We start from the raw sequence: 13,151 nt of genomic DNA, 5'->3' as shown, positions 1-13,151 counted from the left end.
ACCTTCAAATACTTATGAACAAGTATTATCTTTATCCTTGTTTCCTTCTTTTCAAGTTTTCCACTCAACATTTCTCTTCATAGTCCAAGATTTAGCAAGTTAGGCCTTCAGCACTGTGAGGTGGCTTCTTTTGTCCTTGTGGTAGTAGTATATTATTTCCATCTCACAGTGAGCTCTAGCATCAACAATTGGAAGGTAGCCTAGAAGGAAAATTGTTTTTGTAGTCAATAATAGCATCATAAGATGTAGGGGATGCATGCTGCTTCTCTATGCCTTTTTCGTCATTTTTTCAACATCTTCTCCTTCATCTTTATGGTTGCAAGATGCCATCTTCAATCTTCCACCTCTAGTCCTCCAAGTTCTTTTCTTCATGCATGCTCGCCACCACTCATTTTTCTTCTTGCTATAGGAGGGCATGTTTCTCCTCATTTCTTTATATTACTTTATTCAGAAAGCACTTGATACAATATCATTAATCTTGTTCATCTCATGGAAAATGGTGTGCTACCATAGCAATCCTTCTTTGTTGACTTCCTTGTTGGTTCTTCAAATCTACTTCTATTGGCACTCTAAAGGCAATTGAACACTACAACAAGGCATACCTTACATTTAAGCACGAACTTTGCAAGGGATCCATAATTGTTGAGATTTACAATCACACCCATTGTGGCCTCTTTGTATGAGGTAGTTCAGGCTGAGGACATGTAGGCTGCAGGAATCCCATATGCGTAGAGAGGAAGACTCGCACCTACCCATCTCTATATAACATTGTACTTGGATGTCACTTTCATATATATGATGAATGCAATATCATGATGATTTACCATTTCTGTTACTGTCTTGGTCATTGTCAATCTCATACTCAAGATTGTCTTTATGAGTCCAAACTTCCATCTTGGAACCTAATTCACTTGAGGAACAGTTGGTCTCTTCAGTCTATGTTATCACAAACATTCTCTTTGTGTTTCATCCGCCATAGCCATGCTCTAGATCTTGTGTATTTTGACATGGTATTAGAGCTCAGTTGAGCATGACACGGCCTCTCCGTTCTCACCTATGATCATCTTTGCCCAGTTCACATCAAACTCAATTATTCATTTTTAACTTCATCCTCATCCTAACCTTGAGTTTGCCATAGCCAAATAGCACATACCTCTATTGGAGCTTCTTGATCTCCTCATCTAGGCCATAACTCTTGAAGCTTTCTTCTAGGAATATCTTCTCCAGGTCAAGGTGCTCCTCCCTAGCCCATCAAACCTTGACATTACTCGTCACTGATTCGTACGCACTTCGTAGTCACCACGTGTCGCGATCTTGCCTAGGATAATAGGGCTTTGGAAGCCCATTAACCAAGCTTCATTCTCATATAACAATTTCTTGAAATGGTTGAGTGAACAATGCACACTAAGTGAAAAACCAGGGCTACCTAGAAACCCTAGAGTTGGCAGCCATAGCCAACTTCTCAAAAGCTTCAATTTTCTTCATTTTCTCTCTCCTGCCACTCAAACAAATCTTCTGCCACCTTGATCTGAGCAAATACTTGCCCATCAAATCATCAAGCAAGAAGGAGAAGCATCAACTTCATTCTTCCCACTCCTTCCACTCCATTGGAGATTTCGCCTCTCTCTTTCTAAATTGAGTATCCAAATGAGTTACCAGCAAGATTTGTCCATCACATTAGCAAGGAGGGGACTCAAGAAATGGGTTCATTAAACATCAAAAGTTTGAAATTGCTAGTATCTCTTGATACTTACATAGTGCTTTTTGGCACTAGTATCTCTTGTGTCTTTTGACAAATTAAGTTTCAATTGTGTTGCTAATCAGAAAATTAGAGATTTGGAGCTGATTTTCAATGACAAACATGAAGATTCCATTCATAAAGAGAAGTGCAATCATTTTTACTCGCTTGTACCACATAGAAGATATACTTGCTCTACTTGGAGGAAAAAATGGAGTTGTAAGAATTCAAGTTCCATCCATGTTTCCATTTGAAGAACTTGAAGGCCTGCCTGCTACCTTGGAGATAGTGCAAGAGTTTGAAGTCATTTCCGCTACCTCAAAGATGATGATACCTTTGCTTGAGGGGGACATGAACATGAAGACTAATGCAACTAATGCAAGCAAAGTCAATAAAGAAGATGACCAGGAGAACCTAGAAGAAGAGGACCAAAAGATCAAAGCGGTGGACACTGAAGCTGTAAGAAAAGTGAAGAACAAGTACAAGATCAAGCTAGACTACATCAACAAGAAGACCTGCAATTAATTGAATATCTATGCCAAAAGAAATGTTGAAAACTAAAAGGGCATGATGGTCCTTGACCCAATTTTTTACTAGACTTTTTCCAGCCTTGTAATTCCTAGCCCAAATTCCTTTATGATAAGCTTGTAAACTCCTAATGTAGCCATGTACTATAGCCTCTGTACACTTTGCGAGGCCCTTGTTACAACCTTTGGATGACCACCTTGTTTGTGGTATCCACACTTAGCCTTTTCTGCGATAGCCTCTGGTGTTTTACCATGTCTATGGTGTGCCCAAAATTTGTAGGTGTTGCTTTCACTAAAGCCTCTATACACTTTGTACTTTCTGGTTGTGATTAAGGAGGGGTGTTGAGATTTACAATCACACCCACTGTGGCCTCTTTGTATGAGGCAGTTTAGGTTGAAGACATGCATGCTACAAGAATCCCATATGCATAGAAAGGAAGACTAGCACCTACCCATCTCTATATAACATTGTACTTGGATGTCACTTTCATATATATGATGAATGCAATATCATGATGATTTACCATTTTAGTTAATGTCTTGGTCATTGTCAATCTCATACTCAAGATTGTCTTTGTGAGTCCAAGCTTCCATCATCTTGGAACCTAATTCACTTGAGTAATAGTTGGTCTCTTCAGTCTATGTCATCATGAACATTCTCTTTGTGTTCTATCCACCATAGCCATGCTCTAGATCCCATGTATTTTGATAATAATGACTATCTTAAAGACACCACCATTTTGTTCAAGCACTTCTAGTTGAGTTTTGTACAACATGTTTACAAGTGCAAGCTGTCAAACATATTTTTTTAGTCTACCATTGCTTGGGCTTTGGAAAGCAAAGAATTGTTACTATAAGAAAAACTACTAAGAGGGTTAGACAAATAAAAGCCTTTCTCATTCAAAATTCTTAAACAATAAAACTAGAATTCTCAAGGCAAAACATTGTTCTTTAGGCTATCCATCAAACCACCCAATATTGCATTCTTTCCATTGCACTAATTTGGGCTCTCTATAGAGTAGGCAAAATGTATTTCTTCCTTCACTCACTAGTCCTATAAGGATACTTGCATTTTATCTATCACGTCTCTCATCCAAGGTTGATTGCTACTATTGTTGGCTCACCCACAATTCTCTCAATTTTGTGGAATCCACTGCTTCAAGATTTGCAAGAAATTCAAGAATCTACCATGAAACAAGGTAATTTTTGCTTGAATTTTAAACCAAAGTACGAGGAAGCATAAAAAAGATTGCCAAAGTGTTATAGCCCTAAGTCTATGTAGAATGCATAACAAGACTGCATTAATGTTTGAAGAATCACATCAAATACAATTGCAAGCATTGTAGCAAACTACTATATTACTTCAAGACATAATAATAGAAATTACGAACAATATCATGGGACATGAGAAAAGACTACATAATGCAGCATTAGAGAGATAAGAAAATAGATAATATTATTGAAAGAAGACACAAAATTAGAGGGGGAAAACTATCAGAGCATGTTTCTATCATCAAATCTCATCATCTCATATAATGTTGTCATGCCCCTTCATGGACATAGTGTGAAAAACCATGGAGTGTATCATCATCTGGCTTTTTTATTAATCTAGAGAGTCAATGTCATATTAGTCATTAGTGTTAGTGTCTATAGTATGGATGTTTCAAAAATACGATATTTTTTGATAGTTTTAGCCTATTTTTAGAGTTTTGGATATTATTTCTTATAAACATCCTAAAAAGATGTAGAAACCTTATAAAATAAGGTGGCATGCAAAAAGAAAGTTACTTTTCAACCAGTTTTGGGAGATCTCATGCAAAAAGAAGGGCTCCCGAATTCACACGACACACGATCACAGTTTTTAGGCAACAAATAGCACTTTGGGCGAGAGGAAAGGAGAAGGAGTGATCTGGGAGAATTTTGATTAGGTGTCCTAGGGGTTTTACCCCCCTTTTGGAGCCAATGGAACCATTAGATGTGCTGTCTAAGTAGTAGAGAAGAAGCTAGTATTTGGTGTGAATTTTTGGTATAACAAGTAGCTCTAGGAGATCTAATGTTTGGAGGTTGCTTCCAAGTAGTAGTAGACATTGTCTAGATAATCCAAGAACCATTTGTCTTGGAGTTTAGCCATCAAAAAATCAGCTTATGACTGATGTAATAATCAAGAATACATAGGGCAGAAGTGCATTTGGAGTTTCATTCTTCCTTCTCTCTCTAATCCCCAGTGGATATGACCTTTCAATTAAAACCCCTCTGACATTGGTGAACTTGATGTGAAAGGTCATTAGAAGGAAAGGCAGGATGGGAGAACCTTCAAGCACAAATTTTACTGATGTTTTGTAGCAGTTAGTGTAGAATATGAGTATGCTTATTCATGTACAATAACAAGTGATGCTATGCATGCTTCTGCTCAAACAAAAACTATTGTGATGAATGCTTTGTAAGTAGTAGAGTGTGAGATGAAGTTGTTTAATAGCAATAATGTATTTACATATTTTTGTACCTATGTTCAAAAGATGGAGTTCTTTAGGGTGGCTCTTGACTTGCATAGAGCTAGTATTTTGTACGGGTCGTTGTACATGAATTGAAAGCCCAAGTTATTGAATTGTACATGTAGGATGTTGATTGGGTAGCTTTCAAGAAGACACTTAGAGAAGAATTTTACCTTGAAGACACCAGTTTGATTACCCACAAGACTTTCTAGGAGTGGGTTATAAAATCCAATAAGGGTCTTGTGGGTGGTATTATTAAGAGAATTTGAAAGTCGATTTGAGCAATTAGATATTGCAGAATAGTAGGCTCTTGCAAGTAAAAAAATTGAATTGTTTCTACAAGTGACAGATCTTGAGCTTCAAGAGAAGCTTGACGATTTGTTAGAGGATCAGACTACAAACATAGGGCTTTAAAAAAGTGGAGACATGTTAAGAATGTTGTTATTGCACTAGTAAAAAAGCATACAAGAAGAAAAATATTGCATGTATCTAGCTTGCCCATAGTTACGGGTAAAAAATTTGATGTATTCAATAAGCCACCTGCTTTTGTGGTTAACCCTATGGTTGCACTTGCTATTCCCATTGTTGGAGAGGAAGATGCATTAGATGAGTTGGTTAAATGCATGCATGATCTTCAATTGAAGGTCACAAAATTGGATGAGAATGGATAAGAGGAAAGGGGACGGGCAGTAGCCCCTAAACCAAGGAAAAGATGTTTGTGGTGTGATAGCTTGCAGCATGAAAGGAAGGATTGTGGTGCTTATTAGGAGGCCTTGACATGAAAACTCATCTTTCGGAAAGATGGCAAGATCCATTCACAAGAAATGGGATTGTCTCTTGCTTTGAATTTTGGAAAGGGAGGTATGCAAAAGTTGTTGGAAGACTTTGTTGTCCAAAATGCTTATGAGCTATACATGCTGCTACTTTTGGTTTATAGTTGGATAGAATGCCTTCCAAAGCTAGAATTTCATGACAAAATCATTGAAATAATTAAGAGGATGTTAGAATATCAAGCTCCACCCGTCTTTATTTGTGTGTGTGTCTGACTATGGAGACATCTGTACATGTGTGTGACATTAATAAGTTGGGACCTAACCATAATTAGATGATGGTTAGTGAAACCTAGTGTAATACTCTCTCTTTCATTTAGTAGTTGAGTAATGGAATAATGAAGAAGATGAAGACGAGATGAAGCTCATGGATCCGCTCCACTCTCTGTCTCTCCCTCTCTTCCAATTTGGTATCGGAGCTATGCTAGGTGGGCTCTCTGGAACAGGAGGCAATGAAGAAGACCTAAAGAAAGTGAAGATCTAGAGTTCTTTGAAGACAGGCAGGCTGCCATTGTTTGTGGAAAATGTATGCATTGGTTCTTCTTGTCTCCCATTGCTCAAGTGGTTGCAATAGGTTGTCTGGGAGTGCACCAAGGCTCCATTGAGCTTGTATAAATTGTCAATGAGCATGACGTGCTACTAATCTGTTGCAAACATAGCTATGAGGCTACGTGAACTGCGGCTGCTGCTGCAAGCTGAACTTCCTTGATTTCCAAGACATCACATAAAGTGCTACTAAGTGGTTAAATGCTGGCTCATACCCTTTGAAAGGTGCTTGAAGAATGTTGTATGCAAATGCTTTGGAGAGGGCTCAATTATGAGCTGAGACATAAATGCACAGATCTAAAATTAAGTTTGAACTGCTATATACTTAAATGGTTAGCATGTACTTTGTCATGATTGACAAATAGGAACTCTTTGACATGCTTAGAAAGCATCATTGAAGCATAGGTATATGCAAGAAGGACATATGAACTTGTTCTTGTGCCTTGGAGCTAAATTTGGAGGTCAAAACTCTTAGATCTGGGAGCCTCCTACAAGCTAAAAATTGTCACAAGTCTGTGAGCAGTAAGCATTGTATTTGCCTAAAGCACTACATGACATTGTTTGGTTCATGTCAAATGTATGACTTCCGATATGTCTATTGAATGTTTGGAGGACTAAGACAAGCATTGAATGATACTGAAAAATAAAGTCTGGAGTTGAAAACAAATGCATTTAAAGTGTCTTGGCTGGTTACAAGCAAGGAATGTAGTCCATGACTTTGCTCCTTGAAGATAGAGTGTCTATGGTTGTATGTATGGTCATGTATTCACCTCGATACATTAAAGAAAATGTATGAAGTGATTTGAATAAATTTTGGAGCTGGATAAACTTTGTATTACTGAGTATTTGCTGACTAAAACTTGCACGCAAGATATTTGACACTTGTACTTGATGTGTATGCACTGATCTATGCTCGAATGATAATGTATGGAACCCTATATGCACTAGCAGATGTCATGGAGATTTTGGAGCATGTATGACATGTATACATCTCATTTGTAGTTTTGAATTAGTTGCTGGTCACTGACAGTTTACAAATTTTAGACTGCATGTATGTACCCTGGCAGTAAGGTTGCATGAGACAGAGTTAAATCAACTACATTATCTATGTATTGACTGATGTACCTACGGGTTATGCCACATGTTTGTGGATGGTTTTGAGATGTTGATCGGCTGAGATACCTTGGTTTTAATGGTGAATTTGTTGCAAACAGTTATCATAAATAGTCAAATACTATAGATTGGCCAGTGATACTTGTTGGCTTGTAGGGAGTTAGATATTTCTTATTGCAACATGGCAAATGCACAAGGCACTGACAACATTACCTAGATTGTTGGTGTGAAGTTGGATAACAAGAATTTTTCATTGTGGAAATTCAAAACGAAGAACTTTTTGGTTGGTAGAGGATATTGGGATCTATGCATTGGTGATGAAGCTAAACTTGAATAGCCTGAATGGCCGACACATGATCAGAGAAGAGCTCATGAACAATGGACAGAGAGAGCACGCAAAGTGCTACATTGGTTTTCCTTATGTATATCTGATGCTATGGCAATATAGATCACTGGATGTGATTCCTCAAAGGATGCTTGGGACATACTCATGAAGAACTATGGAAATGTAACACATTCACGAAAGATTGAGCTAAAATAGCAATTCAACAACATGTATAGTAATGGTAGAAGCATCTAGGCCTACACAATAGAGATTAAGACCATTGCGGACTAGCTTGCCACTATTGGATCACATATATATGAGGAAGATATGATTATTGTCACTCTGAATGGACTTGGCAAAAGGAATATAAAGCATTTGATACATCTATTTCTGTTAGATTTGAACTCCCTGACTGGGATGAGTTGCTCGCTTTGCTATTGCATGAGGAAGTAAAACTTGGATTGAACACATGTTCTAGTACATCTCAAAGCAAAGACACTGTCCTTTATTCTAGCCAGCGTGGTAGAGGCAGTAGAGGCCATGGCTCGTTTCGAGGTCGAGGAGACACTCGAAACATCTATGGACATCAGCAACAAAGTAATTAGCATGGCACAAATACACAGGGCCAACATGGATCTGGTGGCTTTAGAGACATGGGGAGATCACCCTGAGGCAGAAATGGTGGATGTTGGCAGTTGAATGATCAACCCAACAGGGACAAGGATTGCCATTATTGTGGCAGATATGGGCACATTACAAAGGATTGTCATAAGAAGCAAGTAGATATGAAAGCTAAGGGCAGACAACATGGGAACTATGCGTCTTCTAGCAGTGCTCATGACGAGCAGGATGACAAGTTGTTTGCCATGTAGCATGTGTCCAAGAATGCACCTAGGCAAAACAGAGTTGAGAGATGGTACATTGACTCTGGGGCTTCTAGCCATATGATACCCCATGGAGAGTGGTTTGATGAGTTGGTTGCAGGTTCACATGGTTATGTTTGTACTGGGGATGACACCCATCATGACATTCAACACACAGGACTTGTTCCGTTGATGATGCCTAATGGAAAGAAAAAGAGCCTACATGATGTATTGCATGTACCGTCAATAACTAAGAATCTCTTGTTAGTGGGACAGATGGCAGAACAAAATCTGTAGGTTAGATTCAATAAAGATGGATGCTTTATTGAAGAATACAGTAATGGTTGCAAATTAATTGCTAGAGGCAAACAGGATGGCAGGATGTTTATCTTGGATGCATCCATTCCAGAACTTAAGGTAGCCATGTTTGCACATGTTGAGGGTGCTATTTGGGATGTTGAGATTTGGCATAAGAGGATTGGCCATGTTAATATTCAAAAGTTGAAATCTATGCAACAAAAAGAGGTGGTACTTGGATTGCCCAAATTCAAGTATAATGACTTTGGCCATGTATGTCTTGCATGTCAGTTTGAAAAGTAGACACGATTTCCCTTTATGATACATGTGAAGAATAGCTTGAGACCGTTGCAGTTGATACACTCTAATGTCTAGGGTTTGTGTCTCATAATGCTTTGTTTGGAGGTGCTCATTACTATGTATCTTTCATTGATGATTTCGGCAATGTACATATTGAAAAATAAAGATAAAGTGTTTGATGCATTCACAGATTTCAAGAAGCATGCTGAAAATGAGTGGGCTGCTACATTTCTTGTCTAAGGTCACATGGAGGCAGAGAATATGTCTCTAAAGAGTTTGGCCAATATCAGAAGACAGCTTACTTGCAACTATACACCACAATAGAATGGTGTAGCAGAGAGAAAAAATAGGGTACTGATGGAGTCAGCTAGAGCTATGCGGAATGAAAAGTGTTTGCCTAATGCTTAATGGGCTGAAGTAGTGGTGACTGATGTATGTGTGCTGAACAGAACTATAGCAGGGATTCATGATGTAACACCTTATGAGAGGTTGTATGGTCATAAGCCTGACATTAGGCACTTAAAGGTCTTTGGTTGCATTGCATACATGCATATTCTTGATGAAAAGAGGATGAAATTGGATCCTAAGGCTGTCAAGAGCGTGTTTTTGGGTTATGCATAGGATAGGAAGCCGTCTACTCATGAGACGTTGATAAGCAGAGGTGTTGTCTGTGAGGAGTTGGCTTCTTGGTATTGGAATCTAGTTGCATTGCCTACTGATGGATCAGCTAGCATAGCTAATGCTAAAAAAACCCTTGTAGTTAGTACATCTATGAGTGGTTCGACAAGTGATGTGTCATCTACAGTGAGTCCTTGGTCAGGACGGTTGCGGAATCACACTTGTATGTCCACTGACATGGACATGTTAGTGAGGTGGAGATTGGATAAGGGAAAAGAAAATACATTTGAGGATGTAGCTGGTTTACTTACTATAGGTTATGAGTTGTTCAACAGTGATAGCTTGGACATTGAGTTGGGGATTCCTTCTATTATGACACCTGGTACACAAGGAAAAATCGGTATGTACTGCCTCATGAGAGGCAAGCTTAGAGTGAGCCATAATTGAAGAGATTTGAGAGGGTTAGAAGACCTGTTGACAGACTTACATACACTGCCGTCACTATGCCTATATGACTAAGGTGACAGTTTCAAAGAACCCACTGAGTTTGATGAGGCAGTTGTTGCAGATGAGAACTGGTGTGCTGCCATGGACGAAGAGTATTAAGCTTTGGCTGAAAATAGAACATGGGATTTGGTTCAGTTGCTTAAAGGAAAAGTTCCCATTGTTTGCAAATGGGTGTACAAGGTTAAATGCAAGTCGGATGGGTCATTGGAACACTATAAGGCTAGACTAGTCGCAAAAGGGTATGCACATCAGCATGACCTTGACTATGAGGAGACTTTTAGCCATGTAGCTAAAATGGAAATAGTCAGAATAGTCATTGTATTGGCAGCAGCTAAAGGCTGGAAGTTATGGCAAATGGATGTAAAAAATGCCTTTTTGAATGGTGACTTACGGGAAGAAGTTTATATGGAGTAGCCTGAAGGCTATGTGAATCTGGATTTTCTGACACATGTATGCAAGCTAAAAAAGGCATTATATGGGCTGAAATAGGCACCCAGAGCTTGGAATGCTCAAATTAGTAGTTATTTACAATAGCATGGATTTAGATTGGGTGATGTAGATCACAATTTATTTGTGAAGAAGATAGATCATGGCTATGTATTTCTGATTTTCTATGTCGATGTTTTAATCATTACTGGAGATAATGAGAGTGGGATTGCTAAAATAAAGTCATTGTTGCAGGTTGAATTCAAATTCAAAGATCTTGGGGCGAGCTAAAATATTTTCTGGAAATTAAGGTAGTGTCTATGCCTCAAGGCATATGGCTATTATAAAAGTAGTATGCTTATGACATGTTACAGAAGTATGGTATGACTGAATGTAAGGCTATGGATACACCCCGAGACCAATATGTCAAGCTACAAATTGATGTTGGGACTGAGATAGAGAATGTTACCATGTATAGATAGATGGTGGACAGCTTGGTCTACTCGATCTGACTTGAGCTATGCTGTGGGGCGAATTAATCAATTCATGCAGAAGCCTTGCAAACCGCATTTGGATGTAGTCAGGACAATCATGAGATATGTAAAGGGTATGATAGATTATGGGCTGTTTTTTATGCATAACCAAAACCCCTTGACTTGACAGGGTACATTGACATTGACTGGACTGGTTGTGCCTATGATAGGAGGTCAACTAGTGGATATGCATTTGGATTGGGCAGCAACATGATCAGTTGGCAAAGTGAAAAATAGCCTACAGTTGCATTGTCTAGTATAGAAGCTGAGTACAATTGTGCAGCCTTAGCGGCTTGTGAAGCTGTTTGGTTGCTGAAGTTAGTGAATGACTTGGGGATACTCTTGGACAACAAAGTGAAGCTGCATTGTGATAATCTTAGAAGTGTGGTACTTGCAAGCAATCCTATCTACCATGCAAGATCTAAACATATTGAAGTACATTACCATTTCATAAGAGAAATGGTACTAGCAGAGCAGATTGACTTGATGCATGTGAGGGCTGAAGACCAGGTCGCAGATATCTTTACCAAATCACTTGGTAAAGAAAATTTCATCTATTTTAGGCAGCTATTTGGAGTATTGCAGATGGTTTGAGCTTGAGGGGAGTGTTAGAATATCAAGCTCCACCTGTCTTTATTTGTTTGTGTGTCTGACTTGGAGATAGCTGTACATGTGTGTGACATTAATAAGTCAGGACCTAACCATAGTTAGATGATGGTTAGTGAAACTTAGTGTAATACTCTCTCTTTCAGTTAGTAGTAGAGTAATGGAATAATGAAGAAGATGAAGATGAGCTGAAGCTCATGGTTTTGCTCCACTCTCTGTCTCTCCCTCTCTTCCAATAGAGGAAGCGTTAATTTCTTAGAGATACCACTAGTGCATTGCTACAATTTGAAGAGAAAACTAGTTTTTTGGGCATTTGGGCTGAATATGAGTATGATGCAAGTGTTGGTTTATCAATGGAGGATACTGCTAATCAGTGGACAACATGTGAAAAAGAGAAGAAAGTGGATGAAAATGTATTGTCTTGTAGCAATATGCATGGTGGAGTAAGGAAGATGCCACAACATGGGGAATAGACTCCAGGATTTATTCCTTAGAGTCATTACACAAGAAATCTTTAGGCAAGGGCTACCATTGAAACGATAGTAAAAATAGGGGAGCGTGAAACTCCTTGTGTTTCTTTGCTTGACATTGAGTCCAAGATTAATGTCATTGAGCATGGATTGTATTAGAATGGTGCATGACCTGTTGACACTGATCATAGTTGGCATATGAGGGTTGCAAATAATTCTTTGGGGGAGCTCTATGCTATACGCGTATATGCTTCGTTGCAAGAATCTAGCACCAAGGCAAACCTTGTATTACTAGATCCCTAATTTTCAAATAAACCATCTCCTAAATGCTATGCAATAAAGAACCAATCAGAATTTGTATTATTTCAGCCCTCAAACAGTTGCACAAAATCCTACTGCCCTTCACTGTTTAAGTTTTGCTTCGTTGCATAGATGTATAGAGGTTATTTTGTCATGATTTAGTGGTATAACAAAAAGATAGGGCAAACTGAGGCCAAACCTCATGCTTTGCCCCACCATACATCCACAACCACTTATCATATTTTTTCGTATTTTTCTAAGTCATATTCCTATTTTTCCTCTTATTTTTCCTTATTTTTCTCTATTTTTTCCAATTAAAAATTTGATATATTTTCAAAGTTGTGGCTCTTTATTTTAGAATAGCAAAAATATATATTTTATTAGCATTTTATGTCACTTGTATTGGTTTATCCCACCCGAAAACACCAAAAACCCCATTTTTCTCATAAAAACTGTGTTTTACGGGTTTCTAAAAATTATTTCTAGCATTTTGACTTTATGTTTTCTGATTTTTTAAATTATGGAAGCATAGAACAAATAGTGAACAACATGTCTACCAATTTTCACTCCATAAGAACAACATTGACTCAATCAATTGTCAAAAACAAGCAATTTTCCTTTGTAAAATAGAATTACCGGTTTTTTCCTTCTTTGCAGGTT

Source organism: Lygodium microphyllum, chromosome 17, assembly GCF_053477565.2.
Source record: "Lygodium microphyllum isolate KBCC chromosome 17, Lygodium_microphyllum_v1.1.10, whole genome shotgun sequence".
NCBI lineage: Eukaryota > Viridiplantae > Streptophyta > Polypodiopsida > Schizaeales > Lygodiaceae > Lygodium > Lygodium microphyllum.
The sequence above is the reverse complement of the archived record's forward strand: the minus strand, read 5'-3'. Positions refer to the sequence as shown.